The 15,993-nt window shown below is 36.1% G+C and overlaps 1 protein-coding gene and 1 long non-coding RNA gene across 4 annotated transcripts in view; one reads left to right on the forward strand and one right to left on the reverse strand.

Annotated features, from left to right (window-relative positions):
* Positions 1 to 15,993, reverse strand: part of LOC136036494 (uncharacterized) — a 37,448-nt gene that overhangs the window by 13,596 nt on the left and 7,859 nt on the right. The window lies entirely within an intron of this gene.
* LOC136036490 (zinc finger protein 182-like) overlaps positions 8,103 to 15,993 on the forward strand; it is a 187,099-nt gene continuing 179,208 nt past the window's right edge. For 2 of the 3 annotated variants that reach the window (XM_065718761.1, XM_065718756.1), the window contains exon 1: positions 8,103 to 8,138. The gene's annotated coding sequence lies outside the window, so the exon portion shown is untranslated. Of the gene's footprint in view, positions 8,207 to 15,993 lie in introns of all 3 variants that reach the window. The other variant, XM_065718759.1, reaches the window with a different exon arrangement.

The raw sequence follows: 15,993 nt of genomic DNA on the forward strand, positions 1-15,993 counted from the left end.
TCAGACGCGGGGGGTAGGTTTAAAACCCAACCTTTTTTAGGGCAGCGTCGAAGGCACTCACGACCCCCTCCTCCCCTTGGTCAGGTTCCTGTCGACTTTCATTCTTATCCCCCTGCATTCTCAGATCAACAATTAATAAACCCTTCCCGATTACATACTCCCCCTCCTTACCCCTTGTTATCTCCTCTCCCTCTCCCTATACAGAAGTCATATTTCCTTCCCCCTTACAGTATGCTGCCCCATACCCTCCCTACTCCACCGCAAACCAGCAATTTCTTGACGGACATGAATCACTATTCCAACCCAGCCCCCCTTTCCCAGCACCTTACGAAACCCCAGCCCATTCGTTTTATCCCTCGTGCCTACCCTGTAAACGTGACTCAGGTCTGAGACTTTTTCCGTCCAATAATTGTCATATAATAAGTCCTCGTGCTTCGTCCATATCCTTGCCCGTCCCCCCACATCCAAATCCCCAAAGCAAATCCTTCTCTTACCTTTCTTCTCCAAAGCATAATAAAATTAAATTAAAACCCTACCCCCCAGGAAATTCTCAAACCCATCAAGTTTCCCTGTCGCGATTCCCCAATCGGTTTGTTTTTCCTAAGCTTTTAGTTACTAATGCTGAAAGTCTTAATTTTGAAAAGCTTACTGAACTCGAGGTGGTTTCAGAATCACATTTGATAGATATTATAGCTGTTACTGAAGTTCAATCCCATGACCCAGGGTCCCTACACCTGACAAATTATTCAGAGTTTATTAAACTCCGTCCTTCAGACCACCCACTCGGGAAAAAAGGTGGTGGAGTTCTGTTTTTTACTAAGAGCCACCTTTACCCAAAGGTTATTCTAGTCCCTAACTTATCCGAGTATGATGAAATCCTCTGGCTAAGTGTTAGACCAAAAGTACTCCCTCGTCCATTTAGTATTATTGTAATAGCTGTTTTCTATTACTCCCCAAATCAAAATATCGAGTCAAAACGTAATTTTATCCAGCAATTACAGGCAAGTGCTGATTTTGTTATTTCTAAGTACCCCAATGCTGGCCTTTTTTTAGTTGGCGATACCAATGACCTTAAAATGGATTCCTTGTGTGCTTCACTTAAAGTAAAGCAAATTGTTAAAACACCGACGACTCGGGGAAATACCTCTCTTGATGTTATTTTAACTAATATGTATAATTTTTACACCCCTCCCTCAACTTTGCCCCCATTAGGTGGGAGCTATCATCTTTCCATTCTTTTGTCCCCCTCCTCAACTTTTAAGCATACTTTCTCAAAGACTTATAGCACTTACCGCCCCCTTCAAAATTCTGGTCTTCTTTCTTTTGGTATGTGGCTGAGTACTGAAGATTGGTCCGACATTTATAGCTTACAAAACCTTGATGAGAAAACAGCCACGTTTCATAAAAAGCTAATTGATAAATATCAAATTTGTTTCCCAGAAAAAAGGTTTAAAAGGTGCTCAAGTGACAAACCCTTTATTAATCAAACAATAAAAACACTAATTAGAACCAAATTGAAGCTGTTTAAGAATGGTAAACTCGATCAAGCCAATATATTAAGAAAATCAATTAAAAGAGAAATTCGTAAATTGGCACGATCATACTACAAAAATAAGATCGAAGAATTGTTCACTAATAAGCCAAAAAACTGGTATTCCGAGGTTAAAAAGCTATTTGGCAGGAGTCTTGACCAGCTTAATTTCAACTTACCAGAGCCCCCTGATGTTACTGCAAATAGTCTAAATAAATTTCTCGCTTCCATTGTCCAGAGCCTTCCAGCATTGCCAATCCATTTATCAACAGGAGCCCCATCCCCTCTTTTCCCGACTGTTTCCCCGTCTGAGATTGAAAGAAGAATTGATAAACTAAGAAAGACAAGTGTTTGTCCTTTGGATATCCCATTTCCTCTTATTAGAGCCTTCGGTGATTTCCTGTCTAAGCCCTTGTCTGTCCTGTTTAACGAAATTACTAAGTCTGGGCAAATTCCAACAATTTGGAAACAGGGTTTTATTACCCCTTTGAAAAAGAAAAACGGAAAGCCTGGCTTTGATGGCGTTCGACCTATTACGCTTACTCCTATTTTTTCAAAATTGTATGGAGGATTCCTTGCAGATTTGCTAAAGGAAAAAATCCTACCTCTTACTGACCTGAAACAATTTGGAAACCTAAAATCAACTTCTACTTCCCACTACCTCGTTTCTCTTATTGACCACATCGGGAAAATCCTCGAAAAACCTAATTCCTGGCTAAACTTAATTTCTATTGACCTTCAGAAAGCCTTTGACCTTGTTAACCACAATATTTTAATTGAGAAACTAGAAAGCGAGTTCAATATCGAACCCTTACTGGTAAAATTGGTTGCCTCCTTTTTAACAAATAGATCACAGGTGGTTAAATACCAGAACCATTACTCAAATCCTCTCCCTATCTACAATGGCATACCCCAAGGAACTCTCCTAGGCCCCCTCCTTTTTTCAGTCATGGTTAACAGCCTTGCGAAGGAAGTTCCAGACCGTTGGAAATTTGTTGATGACCTAACGATTGTTGAAAGTTGCTTCAGAAATTTACTAAGTGACCCTATGAGTATTCTCAATGAAATTGGAAGTGAGGCTTTGGACCTAGATATGACCGTAAACCCCTCTAAGTCCATGATAATGCCGATTTGTTTCCTCAAATCCTCGCCCTGATTTCTTAATCCTATCCCTCCTGAAATTTATACATCCTCGGTTAAATTACTTGGAGTCACAATTTCTTCAAATTTAAAGTGGGATATCCACGTTAAAGATATCATCCATAAAGCTAATGCGTCTATCGCCCTCCTTAAGCTCCTAAATAAATATAGCGTCCCCCCTTCTCACTCCTTAAGGTTGTACACGTCTTTTGTCCGTCCGCATCTTGAATATGCTTGTCCAGTTTGGCACCCTGGCATCTCCCGTGAAGAATCAGACAAAATTGAGTCAATCCAAAAAAGAGCCTTGCGAATAATTTTCAAAGAAGGCAAGGTGCCTTACTCTCTGCTCCTAAAACAAGCTAGTTTGGAAGCCCTTGAGCGAAGGAGGTCGTCGTTGTGCCTCCGTTTTTCAAAAAATGCAATAACGAACCCTCGGACGGCAAGTATTTTCCCCAAACGTCACTCACCATCCAGATTACGACAGCCTCGAGCTGTTTCTGAGCCTATCCCAGTTTTGTCTCCCATTCGCTGCGTTACTTCCAGATATGAAAAAACCTTTGTCCCCTTCATCACAGAAAAAATAAATAAAATAGCCAACTAGTTTCTCCCCCTCCCTTCTTTTTTTGTGAGGTGCTTTAGGTCATTACACTAATTTGCTTGCCTCCCGCTGTTTTGGTTTAGTTTCCCTTTTAATTCATATGTGTTTTTCATGTGTTTTATGCTTCGTTCTTTTTTTTGTGAGTTTTTGGACTTTTTTTTAGTGTCCCTTTTAATTTGTAGATATATATGTTTATTTCTTGTTCATTTCTGTGTTATTATACTTTTTTGTCCCCTTTCCTTTTTTTTCTGACTTATATATTTTTTTATTTATTTTTTTGACTCATAATTTGATTTTTTATTATTATTAGCTTTGTGTTTTTTGCTTTGTTTGTTTTATTAGTCGACTCCGAAGTCCGAATTCGGCCCTTTGAGGGCTTGTGATAGGGATTTTTTTGAAATAAATATCTTATCTTATCTCTATCTCCTAGTGCACAACGATTGAATTTATTGAAAGCTTACGATAACTTCTTAGAAATTGACAATCAGAAGATATTGTCCCCTGGACAAACTAGATGGTTATCTGTACATAGCTGCGTCAAAAGGATTCTTGAGCAACGGGATGCTCTCACATTATATTTTACTGAGGCTGTGTTTGATGATCCTACACATGGAAAATATTTAGCACTTGGTGGCTTGAAAAACCCCTTTATGAGAATAATGGTGATGTTCTTGGACTATATTTTGGCCATGTTGGCTGATTTCAACCCTCTTTTCCAATCACAGTCCCCCCCTTTTCCATACATTTAAATTAAAACATAAGGACTTGTTGCAACTCTCTCCAAGAACTTTCTTGAGGTAGAATATGTAAATGGTTTGAAGAATCCAGTAGATGTTGATGTAAATGACGACAATTATTATGTAGCTATCCAAAACATTTATAATGGACTGAATACCCAGCTCGCTATTTAGGAGCTTGTAGAGCGCGACCCTAAGGTGGACCATAATAAAGAGATGAAAGTATACCTCACAGCAAGAGAATTTTACAAGGAAGCAGTTGCACAGATCAAAACCGGGTTCGTATTTGATGATGATTTGTATGAGATGTCCTGTCTTGTAGAGCCTTCAAATGCTGCTAAGCTCAATCTTTCTAGTCTTGCACCACTTCCAGTTAAGTATTTCCCTCCTACATGTCTTAGAGCTGCCATTGACTCGGAATGGCGTGAACAAAGCTCTGTTGATGTTCCGAAGGTAGAATATTGTCGAATATTATAGATTTGTTTTTCCCTTGTTACCCCAAGTGGTCGATCGAGGTTTGTAAATCTAAGGCAGGTTATTTACTTTTTCTTTTTACTGCCTTTCTCGAATGTTGTAGCAGAACGTCTTTTCAGCACTTTAAAATTCCCTTGTCAAACAGTTCGTGGTAACGAACTGTAGTAAGGAGCGACCCGGCTCAATAGTAACCAAAACTCTAAAAAATTGAATTTTGATATCAATAGCTACATCAAAAATTACGGTCTTTGCCATCAAAAGTTACGAGCCTGAGAAAATTTGCCTTATTTAGGAAAATAGGGGAAAACACCCCTTAAAAGTCATAAGATCTTAACGAAAATGACACCATCAGATTCAGCGTATCAGAGAACCCTACTGTAGAAGTTTCAAGCTCCTATCTACAAAAATGTGGAATTTTGTATTTTTTGCCAGAAGACAAATCACGGGTGCGTGTTTATTTGTTTGTTTTTTTTTTGTTTTTTTTTTTCTTTTCCCCAGGGGTCATCGTATCGACCAAGTGGTCCTAGAATGACGCAAGAGGGCTCATTCTAACGGAAATGAAAAGTTCTAGTGCCCTTTTTAAGTGACCAAAAAAATTGGAGGGCATCTAGGCACCCTCCCACACTCATGTTTTTCCCAAAGTCAACGGATCAGAATTTTGAGATAGCCATTTTGTTCAGCATAGTCAAAAACCATAATAACTATGTCTTTGGGGATGACTTACTCCCTCACAATCCCTGGGGGAGGGGCTGCAAGTTACAAACTTTGACCAGTGTTTACATATAGTAATGGTTAATGGGAAGTGTACAGACGTTTTCAGGGGTATTTTATTCAGGGGGCTGAGGAGAGGAGACTATGTTGGAGGATCTTTCCTTGGAGGAATCTGTCATGGGAGAAGAAAAATTCAATGACAAGGGCGCAGGATTCTCTAGCATTACTATAAGAAAACAATGAAAAATAAACATGAAAATGTTTTTTTCAAATGAAAGGAAGAAGTAGCATTGAAACTTAAAACTAACAGAGATTATTACGCGTATGAGGGGTTCTAAAAATACTTTAGCATAAAGAGCGAGGTATTTAGGAGGACGTAAATACCTTGCTCTTTATGCTAAAGTATTTTTAGTAGTTTCAACTATTTATTCTACGGCCTTTCTGATTCAGGGGTCATTCTTAAAGAATTGGGACAAAACTTACGATTTAGTGTAAAGAGCGAGGTATTAACGAGGATACAAACCCCCTCGTATACATAATAAAAATATAAGGTTATGAAAGTTTGTTACGTAAGTTAATTCTTAAGTTACGTATATTTTTTACTAATAAAAACGTTCGTTAAAAATTAAAAGTTCTAGTTGCCTTTTTAAGTAACCAAAAAATTCAAGGGCAACTAGGCCTCCTTCTCCACCCCTTATTTCTCAAAATCGTCTGATCAAAACTAAGAGAAAGCCATTTAGCCAAAAAAAGAATTAATATACAAATTTCATTTTAATAATTTAAGTGCGGAGAGCCAAAACCAAACATGCATTAATTCAAAAACGTTCAGAAATTAAATAAAAAAAAATAATTTTTTTATCTGAAAGTAAGGAGCGACATCAAAACTTAAAAAGAACAGAAATTACTCCGTATATGAAATGAGTTGTCCCCTCCGCAACCCCTCGCTCTTTACGCTAAAGTTTGACTCTTTGCCACAATTCTACTTTTTAAAACAATTAAAAGCTAAAAAGTGAAGATAAAAGTGTGCTTTATTGATTTATTAGTACCTAATTAAGTAGATTAGAATTAAATCAACGTATTCTACCAATTCTATCATAGGCTTGATTCCTTCGTTTGCAGTTGTGTATCAGCTGCTTCAATCATTTGAATCCAGTATCTCATTTGTTGTTTGAAGTCCAATTTTAAATGCTTTACTATGATGAAAAGTACCTGATTAAGTAGAATAAACTTAAAACGAACAGAAATTACTCCGTATATGAAATGAGTTGTCCCCTCCGCAACCCCTCGCTCTTTACGCTACAGTTTGACTCTTTGCCACAATTCTACTTTTTAAAACAATTAAAAGCTTTAGCGTAAAGAGCGAGGGGTTGCGGAGGGGACAACTCATTTCATATACGGAGTAATTTCTGTTCGTTTTAAGTTTTAATGTCACTCCTTGCTTTCAGCTAAAAAAATTAGTTTTTTTTTATTTAATTACCCCAAGTGGTCGACCGAGGTTTGTAAATCTAAGGCAGGTTATTTACTTTTTCTTTTTACTGCCTTTCTCGAATGTTGTAGCAGAACGTCTTTTCAGCACTTTAAAAGAGGTGAAGACTGATAAACCAAATAAATTGTCGACACTGACCTTATCTGCCATATTCGGTACTAAATGTGGGACGAAGAAGATGAATATGCATTCTTCATCACTGATAGTTGATCATGAACTAGAGAAACGGCTAAAGGAAATAAGAACATCTGCGACAGTTGAAGAGTGTATATGAGTGATCAAAGTTAGTCTATAAAAGCAAAGTGTCTGTTCTGTATTGCGTTAGATATTTGAAACATCCACTGTTCCAAAGTGTGCTTTATTGATTTATTATGATTAAAAGTACCTAATTAAATAGATTAGAATTCAATAATCGCATGTATTGATATGATTCTAGGCTAAGGCTTCAGAATGTTAGTGATGTGTGTCTACGGTAGAAGAGAAAAAGTTTCTGTTTTAAGTTGCATTAGATGTTTTAAACTGCCGCTGTTCCTGAATTGTTATTTGAAGATAAAAGTGTGCTTTATTGATTTATTAGTACCTAATTAAGTAGATTAGAATTAAATCAACGTTTTCTACCAATGCCATCATAGGCTTGATTCCTTCGTTTGCAGTTGTGTATCAGCTGCTTCAATCATTTGAATCCAGTATCCCATTTGTTGTTTGAAGTCCAATTTTAAATGCTTTACTATGATGAAAAGTACCTGATTAAGTAGAATAGGATTCCATTAATAATAACTAAGGATATTGAAAGTGCATTTTTTAAGCCTCATTCTCATGCGTGTCTAGCTAAGCATCTGTGTTTACACACGTGCCAGGCAATATATTCGTGTCTAAACATATCTTTTTCCCACGAAGGCATAAAAACCAAATGCAAATTTAATTAATACATGAAAATCGTTCTTCCCTTATGTGAGAATTCGTACTCACAGGCACTGCAGATTTGCAGCAACTACTGCAAATGCCGCGTTTGCAACATTTTAGAATCGCCGCTAGCTCAATAGTATACCATATTAGTATACTAGCGATTTGCAAGAACCACTGCAAACGCTGCATTTGCCAACGACTGCAACATTTCGTAACCGTCGTTAGTACAACAATATCAAACAACGCCCCATTACTGGGGCGTTCATACATCGTCGTATGATCAATCGTAAGTCGATAGACCGTTGTAGAGTGGTCTAATTCTGGATTGATCTAGGACTTCAGCAGAAAATTGAGCATTTTGTGAACTTAACATGCACTTAAAAGGTTTGGGCATGTCTAGAAATTCCCTACCGATTATTCTACCGATAACGTGACGCCATCTACAGATTTTTTACCGAATTTTCGGCACGCCATACTGATTTTCGAAGCTTGCGAAGTTGAAACACTGGACTATACTAAGAAAAACGTGAAACACCGACGGACTAAGCAGAATTTGTAAATATAAAAAAATAAAAATATATACAAGATTTAAGCCTACGACTTGAGGAAAACGGCTCAGCGTGGTATATTATTTTTGAATTGAGGGTTTGATATTTTTATTAATTTTTTGGGTATAGTGGTGTGTTTTACCTAGGATGCAGGTAAATTGGGATCCACATCACTCTCCTGGAGTGATGGTGGGGCCAAATGCAGTAGGTCCAAATAATGAGCAGGGGCAGGCCCCCATGTACACAACATTTATTCCACAAGTTGTACCTATGTCTCAAGCTATACAGTACCAGGGTACTGTATGGGGCTAGAGTCACAACTCTAGCCCCCCACAATAGTCAATACAGTCAGCAGCAAATCTATATCTCACCACACTCTCAAAATAGATTCATTGCTACAGTCCCTACATCAAATTCATTTGAAATTTTGAATTCAATAGATGAAAATTACCAACCTCTTTCCTCAGATGAAGCCATGAATTTAGGCAGTGCAAACCCTAAAGAAGTGGAGGGTATCATAAATTTCCCTAAGCTAGGATTATCTCATGACTTAGGAAAAGGAGCCAAAAGAGCTATATCCCCAACCCTCATTGAGGAAAACAATAGAGTTGCAAAAAGTTGCTACACAGCTCCTCCTAAGTACCACCCAAAAAATAAGGGAATCCAGATTCTTGACAGATTTGACAATAGAGTAATCTTGTCTAGCAAAGTTGAAACAAAAATCTTGCCTATGGAAAGAGAAACCACTTTAAGCCTAAAAGAAGCATTGAAACCTGAGCACTTTGAATTTGAACTGAGCAAAGATAAAAAGAGAGTCACAATATTTCTTCCAACTGAATCTGCTGTAGCAAAAGCATTGACAATTAAGAAAATAGGTGAAACAGAAGTCCAAGCAGAGGAATTTAAACCCAGATGTCAAGGAGTAATAAGAGGAATACCTAAAGAAATCACTGAAGAAGAGATTAAAAGTGATCTTGAATCTGAGTCTAATGCTAATGTGAAATCTGTAAAAAGATTGAAAAGATTTAATAGAGAAACAAAAGAATTAGAAGATAGCCTATCAGTCTGTATTACATTTGAAAATAATCTCTTGCCCTCAGCTCTATGGCTATATGGTAGGAAAAGAGAAGTTCAAGGATACCAAAGGCCTATTATCCAGTGCTTCAAGTGTCAAAAGTATGGACATATGCAGGGCACCACAGCCAGTTTGTCTCAGATGTGCAGGTCCTCGCCAGTCAAAAGATTGTGAAGTAACATTAAAAGAAGAAAAATTCCAAAAGTATAGCTATGTAAATTGTAGGGGTAACCATTCTTCTACTTCTGGATTGTGTAGGGTAAGAGATCAAAATAAAAATATTTTAAGATTATCTCAAGAAAAAAATATTGGCTTTAATATGGCTTCCATAGCATATAGATCCTATGCAGATGCATTAAATAAGAAAAAGGCCATAGAGATCAATGAACAAAATCAAATCCAAAAAGACATTCTAACAAAGCTAGTGATTTTTGTTTCAAGTGCACCAGAAGTGGTTGACTTGAGGGACTTGGAATTACAAGAAAGGGTCCAGAAGTTATGCTCTCTTATGAAAACATTATTCAATGAGAAACTAGAATCAAGTGAAATTCTAAAGCTAATCAACATAAGCCCTTAAATGAGAATTTTATCTTTCAACACTCAATCAGTCAAAAGAGTTAAAAAGGACTTAATTGAGAACTTTGCAAAGAATAAAGAAATTCATATTATCTGCCTACAAGAAACATGGCTGACAAGCAGAGATACATGTTTAATGAAAGATTTTCACATAATTAGAAAGGATCAAGAAGAAGGTAGAAGAGGCAGATTGATTACATCCATCAAAAAGACAGTGTACCATCAGGTATTAAATTTTGGATCATTAGTAAATCAGAAGGTAGAAATGTTGTTGTGTAGAGTTTATAGATATAGTAAACCAGCACTGATATTAGCCAATGTGTATAACCCAGAAGGAAACAATATGGATTTGGAGACTGTTTTTAATTTAGTAAAAAATGCTGTAAAACCAACAGAAGAGTTTTTAATAGTTGGGGATTTTAATGCCCACTCTGATATTTGGTGTGGTTGTGGAAATAAAAATGGTAGTGGAAATGCCTTGGAGAAAATCCTAGAAGGATAAGAGGAAATAATTCTTTTGACACCATATGGGTTACCCACTAGGGAAAATCCACACAGGGGTTTATATTCAACAATTGATTTAGCCTTTGCATGTGGTAGAATGGCAACCAAGACAGCTGTCACATCAGAAATAAATAGTGACCTCATCAGGGACCACTTTCCTGTAATTGTGGATATTGAAGGCAGAATTGAAAGCCCAAATATTGATAACCAGCCAAGGTCCATATTCAAAAAAGCTAATTGGAAAGAGTACAGAACAAGTCTGGGATCTATTGAACTGGAGAAAGAACTCAATTGTTTTCAAAACAGAGGACAAAATTTGTAAATTCCAACAACTTCTGCTAGAGACAGCAGAAAAAATCATACCACAGAGCAAAAAAGGGAAGACTAGCCACAAAGAACCTATATGGTGGAATACTGAATGTGAAAATACCAAGAAAGCAATGAATAGGGCAGCAAACAACTATGGAAAAATTCTATCTACAGAGAACTACATTAAACTAAAGCAAGCTAAAGCAAAATTTGTAAGAGCCACAAGTGATGCTCGAAGTGATTCATGGACAAAGTTTGTAGAGGGTTTAAATTTTAGAGATTCATATGGGAAAGTGTAAAAATTTATAAAAAGAATGGGTAGTAGAAATAACCCTCCAAATCCAAACACCCCAGTGCAATTTAATGGAGAGCTAATATTTGATGACAAGAAGAAAGCTGAAGCAGGAGTTAGGCACCTAAGTCAGACCATAGGCAAAGAGGATCCATTTATAAAGACAGTCCTTCACTCTAAAGTATTTTCTAAAGCAAGAAAACTTGCAGAGGAGGAAAGTAATGAACCATACAATTTGCCTTTCACAGATGTAGAACTAGAAGTTGTGTCAAATAAATTGCCAGAAACAGCCCCTGGGCCTGATAGAATCCACCCCAGCATTATTGAAGAATCTTCCAACTAGATGGAGACAAGAACTATTAAAAATAATTAACATTTTATGGAAAGAGGGAAGATTTCCAGATTGTTGGAAAAAAGGCATAGCTTTAATGATACCAAAATCGGGTAAAAATAATTTAGTGGAAAATCACCGATTTATAACATTGCTGCTGGTTGTAGGAAAGATCTATGAAAGACTGGTCAAAAAAAGGTTGGTTTACACAGTCGAAAAAACACAAATTCTTCAGGATATTCAAAATGGATTCTGACAAGGGAGAAGCACAACTGATAGTCTTCTAAGCATTTTGAGAGATTCACTCTATGCATTAAATAACAGGAAAGTCATGATACTTATATTTCTAGATGTTAAAGGTGCATTTGACAACATTGTTCACCAACAAATATTAAATGGACTTGTAAAAGCAAACATTCAAGGCACACTGATGAATTTTTCAATAGAATATATGTCTGGCAGAGAAGTTGCTGTACTTGTTGGAGAGTCAAAATCAGAAAACAAGGTTCAAATTAAAAGAGGAGTTCCACAGGGAAGTGTCCTTGGTCCTGATAATTATAACATATCTGAACATGACATTCCTATTAAAGATGATGCATGCAATGGCTGTATTTTTGCTGATGACAATAAGACTTGGACTGTCCAGGATACTGTAGAGGAAGCTGAAAAAGAAGCCCAACAAATACTTCTCCAAATAGAAACATGGGCAAGTACTCTAGATATAATATTTGAACCATCCAAAGCAAAAGCCATGGTAATAACACAAAGGAGAAATATCAGACAACCTGTTTTGAAATTTTATGGAGAAAATATAGAAATAGTAAAAGAATATAAAGCGCTAGGGATAATACTGGACTGTAAGATGAGATTTACCAAACATATAGAAAATCTGAAAATATCATGCCTTAAAAAGATAAATCTTATGAAAATGATGGCAGGGGGGAGGTATGGAGCTAACCCAGCAATAATGAGAGAATTTTATATCAAGTATATACGACCAAAAATTGAATATGGGGCCACTATATATGGCAGTGCAAATGAAGGTCAGCTATATAAGCTAGAAGTTATACAAAACACAGCTAGAAGTTATACAAAACACAGCTAGAAGGATTACTTTTGGTGCAAAACATACCACACCAATTCCATTCTTATTAATTGAATCTGGTATAGAAAAACTGTCAACAAGAAGAGATGTAGTATTACTTAAATATATTTAAAAACTATGGACAGCAGATAAAAATCATCCAATCAAGAAACATATTGTCAAGCGTGGACTATTCCATACCATTAACCCAAATAAACTAAGGAAACATCTAAACCCATTTGAGAAAGCAGAAGCACTGATGAGAGTAGAAGGCTTGAATTTCTCTATTACTAGAATGTTGCAATATAAGAAACCCATAGAAACCCCACCATGGCTTTGGATGCAAATACCCTGTACCATAGAAAAAATACTAAAAAATGAAAGAAATCCACTGTACACAAAAATGGAATTTAACAAACTTATCACAGAAAAATTTCAAAATTTCTGTCTAATATATACTGATGGATCCAAAATAAAAGGAAAGGGAGAGGGGGCTGCAGCTTTTGTTCCTCAGAAGAACTTAGTGGCATCCAGATCTCTAGGACAATACTCAACAGTCTTTGAAGCAATAGAGATAGCGCTTGATTTAATCCAAAAGGCCACAATAAAGGACAAAGAAGAAAGAAAATTTGCTATTTGTAGTGACTCAAAAGCTGCTATACTGATCTTACAAAATTTTACTTCAAACCAAAACCAAGAAGTCAGCTTTTGTTACAACACACTTCTCCAATTGCTCCAAAATGGATATGAAATTTCAGCTTGTATGGACACCAGCATATGTAGGTATACAAGGCAACGAAATGGCTGATAAACATGCAAAAATAGCAGCAGCACAACCCCTTGACTGTGTAGAGGGAAATGAATATAAGGAATTGAGAGCAATCAGAGAAGGATTGAGAAAAAGAAGATTTGGACTTTTGAAGAATTTAATCCATGATCAGCTTGTAGCCCAGGAAAAACATAACCACTTTGATAGTAAAATTTATAGTAAGTTGAAAAAGAGAAATTGTAATTTGTTATTCCGTTTTCGATCAGGTCATGTAAGTACTAATGCTAGACTATTTAGGATTGGGAAAATTGATAGCCCTGCTTGTAAAGCTTGTAATTTGCAAAATGAGACTGTACATCACTATCTAATTGAGTGTCCTTTTTATGAGAGACTTAGAAAGGATATGAGAATTATATGCCAAAGAGAAAAGCTAGGCAGTCTCAATGTTAGTCTTATGCTTGGGATAGGGATCAATGATGATGTTATAAGACTAGAAATGATAATGATGTTTTTGAAATTTGTGAAATTAAGTGGCAGAATGGATGATTTTAGCTAGGATTATACATTATTTTAATATATATATATATATATATATATATATATATATATATATATATATATATATATATATAATGTATGTACGAAATCTTGTCTTTCTGTCTGTCTGTCTGTCTGTCTTTCTGTCCGTATGTATATAAAAAAAAAATAAAAAAAAAAATGGGAAGGATAATTTTTTTTTTTTATGTTCTAGCATTAAGGAATAAATATTGAACAGGGTGGAAAGGAATTATTTGCTTGTATTGTGTTATTTGTGTAATATTGTTGAAAAAAAAAAAGAAAAAAAAAAAAAAAAGAAAAAAAAGAGGACTGAGAGAAAAGAGATTATGAAGTTTGTTTCAGATTACCGCATCAAGAAACAAAGAGAAAAGTGTGGAACAAGGAAGATCGTCTCAACAGAAGCTGAATTCTAGAGGAGACGTTAATAATCAACAACATTTAAGCCTACCACTATACTTGCTGTCCAAACTATCTAAAGATAAATATCACAAGTAGAGGTGCAGGAGAGCTGCCTATAAGGGAAAGGTGTAGTTGTACTACCCAGTAGGCTAGGCTAAAGTGAATGTAATTTAGTCTTAGTGAGGCATAAGTTATTCTATATGCTACTTCTATTGGGCATCAAATCTGCACCTTTATAACTCAATAGACTAAATAATGCACTGTGAGAAATAAGTTCCTCTGTGTTGTGGTGAGTTCTCCTGCTCTTTTTACCAACCTATGACAGTGGACAACAGATGAAGAGGTATATATATGACTGTCCATATTATTGATGTTGGTAGAAATAGGGATAGCCTAGATGGTTTCCTAGCCTAGGTACATTTGGTGTACGAAAAGAAAACAGTAATGGCTATAGGCTTTTGCAATTTTGTAGGTATAACAACCTAGTTACAACCAATACAGTGTTTGGTCACAAAATGGTCCGTAAGTTGACATGGTATCCACGTGATGGTAAGACAGCAAACCTTATTGATTATGTTATTGTAAACAGAAGACTAGCAGGATCAATACAAGATACTAGGGTGTGAGTGGTGTTATTGATGTTAAAAGTAAAGATTGCCATCCAGTAGTGTATAAGGTTAATTTAAAGCTGAAATTTTGGAAGGGTAACTACCTCCCAGAAAGTTATGATGTTGGTAGACTCCAGGGTGAAAATTTGAGAAAAAACTTCCAGGAGCAGTTGAATACTAAACTTGAGAGTTTAAAATTTGACAATCTGGAAGATGGATGGAATAATTTCAGAAAAACAATTTGTGAAGTTGCTGATGGTGTCTTAGGGAAGAGTGCTAGGACTGCAACTAGGAATATTAGTGAAAAAGCTTTAGGTTTAATAGAGAGTAGAAGGGGTTTGTATAAGAATTATCTGAGTGATAGGTTGTATGAAAACAAAAGGAATGTAAAGAAAGTGGAGAAAGCATTAAAATATGAACTAAGGAGATGTGAAGTGGAGGCCATGAATAAAATTGCTGAGGATCTGGAAGATGCAGCTAGATGGCATAATAGTAAAATATTATACTGGCATGTTAATAAATTGAAAGGGAGTAGCCAATCCAGACTAGTCCCAGTTAAAGATAGAAATGGGGCCACAATTAGTGATGAGGAGAAACTTAAAGAAAGATGGGTAGAACATTTTGAGAATGTGCTAAACCAAGATACAGTTGCAGGAAAAGATATAGATGAAAATGAAAAAGTCTGTGATACCTTGAATGTAAAGGAAGATTTGTTTAGTGAGGAAGAATTAGCAACAGTACTAAAAGGATTAAAAAATAATAAGGCTCCAGGTGCTGATAGTATGATTAATGAGTTTCTTAAATATGGTGGCTCTGAGGTTAGGAATAAGCTACTGAAGATTATGAACATGATTTTTGAAAAAGGGGAAGTACTCAGTGATTTTAGGAAAACTTTAATTAAACCACTGTATAAGAAAGGTGACAAGAGTGAGTGTTATAATTATTGAGGCATTAGTCTGGTCTCTGTAGGTAGCAAATTACTCAGTAATATGATTCTTTTTAGACTGATGCTGTAGACAAAGTTTTAAGAGAAGAACAGTGTGGTTTTAGAAAAAGTAGAGGATGTGTTGACCAAGTTTTCACTCTTAGATTAATAATTGAGAAGTTTCTTTGTTGTCAAACACCTTTGGTCCTCAGTTTTATCAATTATGAGCAAGCATTCGATTCTGTTGATAGAAGAGCGTTAACAAAGGTCTTATTGTTATATGGTATACCAGACAAATACATTAAAGTGATTTGTGCTATGTATGAGAATAATACTGCTGTGGTTAAGGTAGGAAATGAGGTTAGCAACTGGTTTTGTATTAAATCAGGAGTTAAGCAGGGTTGTGTTCTATCCCCCTTTATATGGATCATT

This window comes from Artemia franciscana, chromosome 15, assembly GCF_032884065.1.
Source record: "Artemia franciscana chromosome 15, ASM3288406v1, whole genome shotgun sequence".
In the NCBI taxonomy this organism is placed as follows: Eukaryota; Metazoa; Arthropoda; class Branchiopoda; order Anostraca; family Artemiidae; genus Artemia; species Artemia franciscana.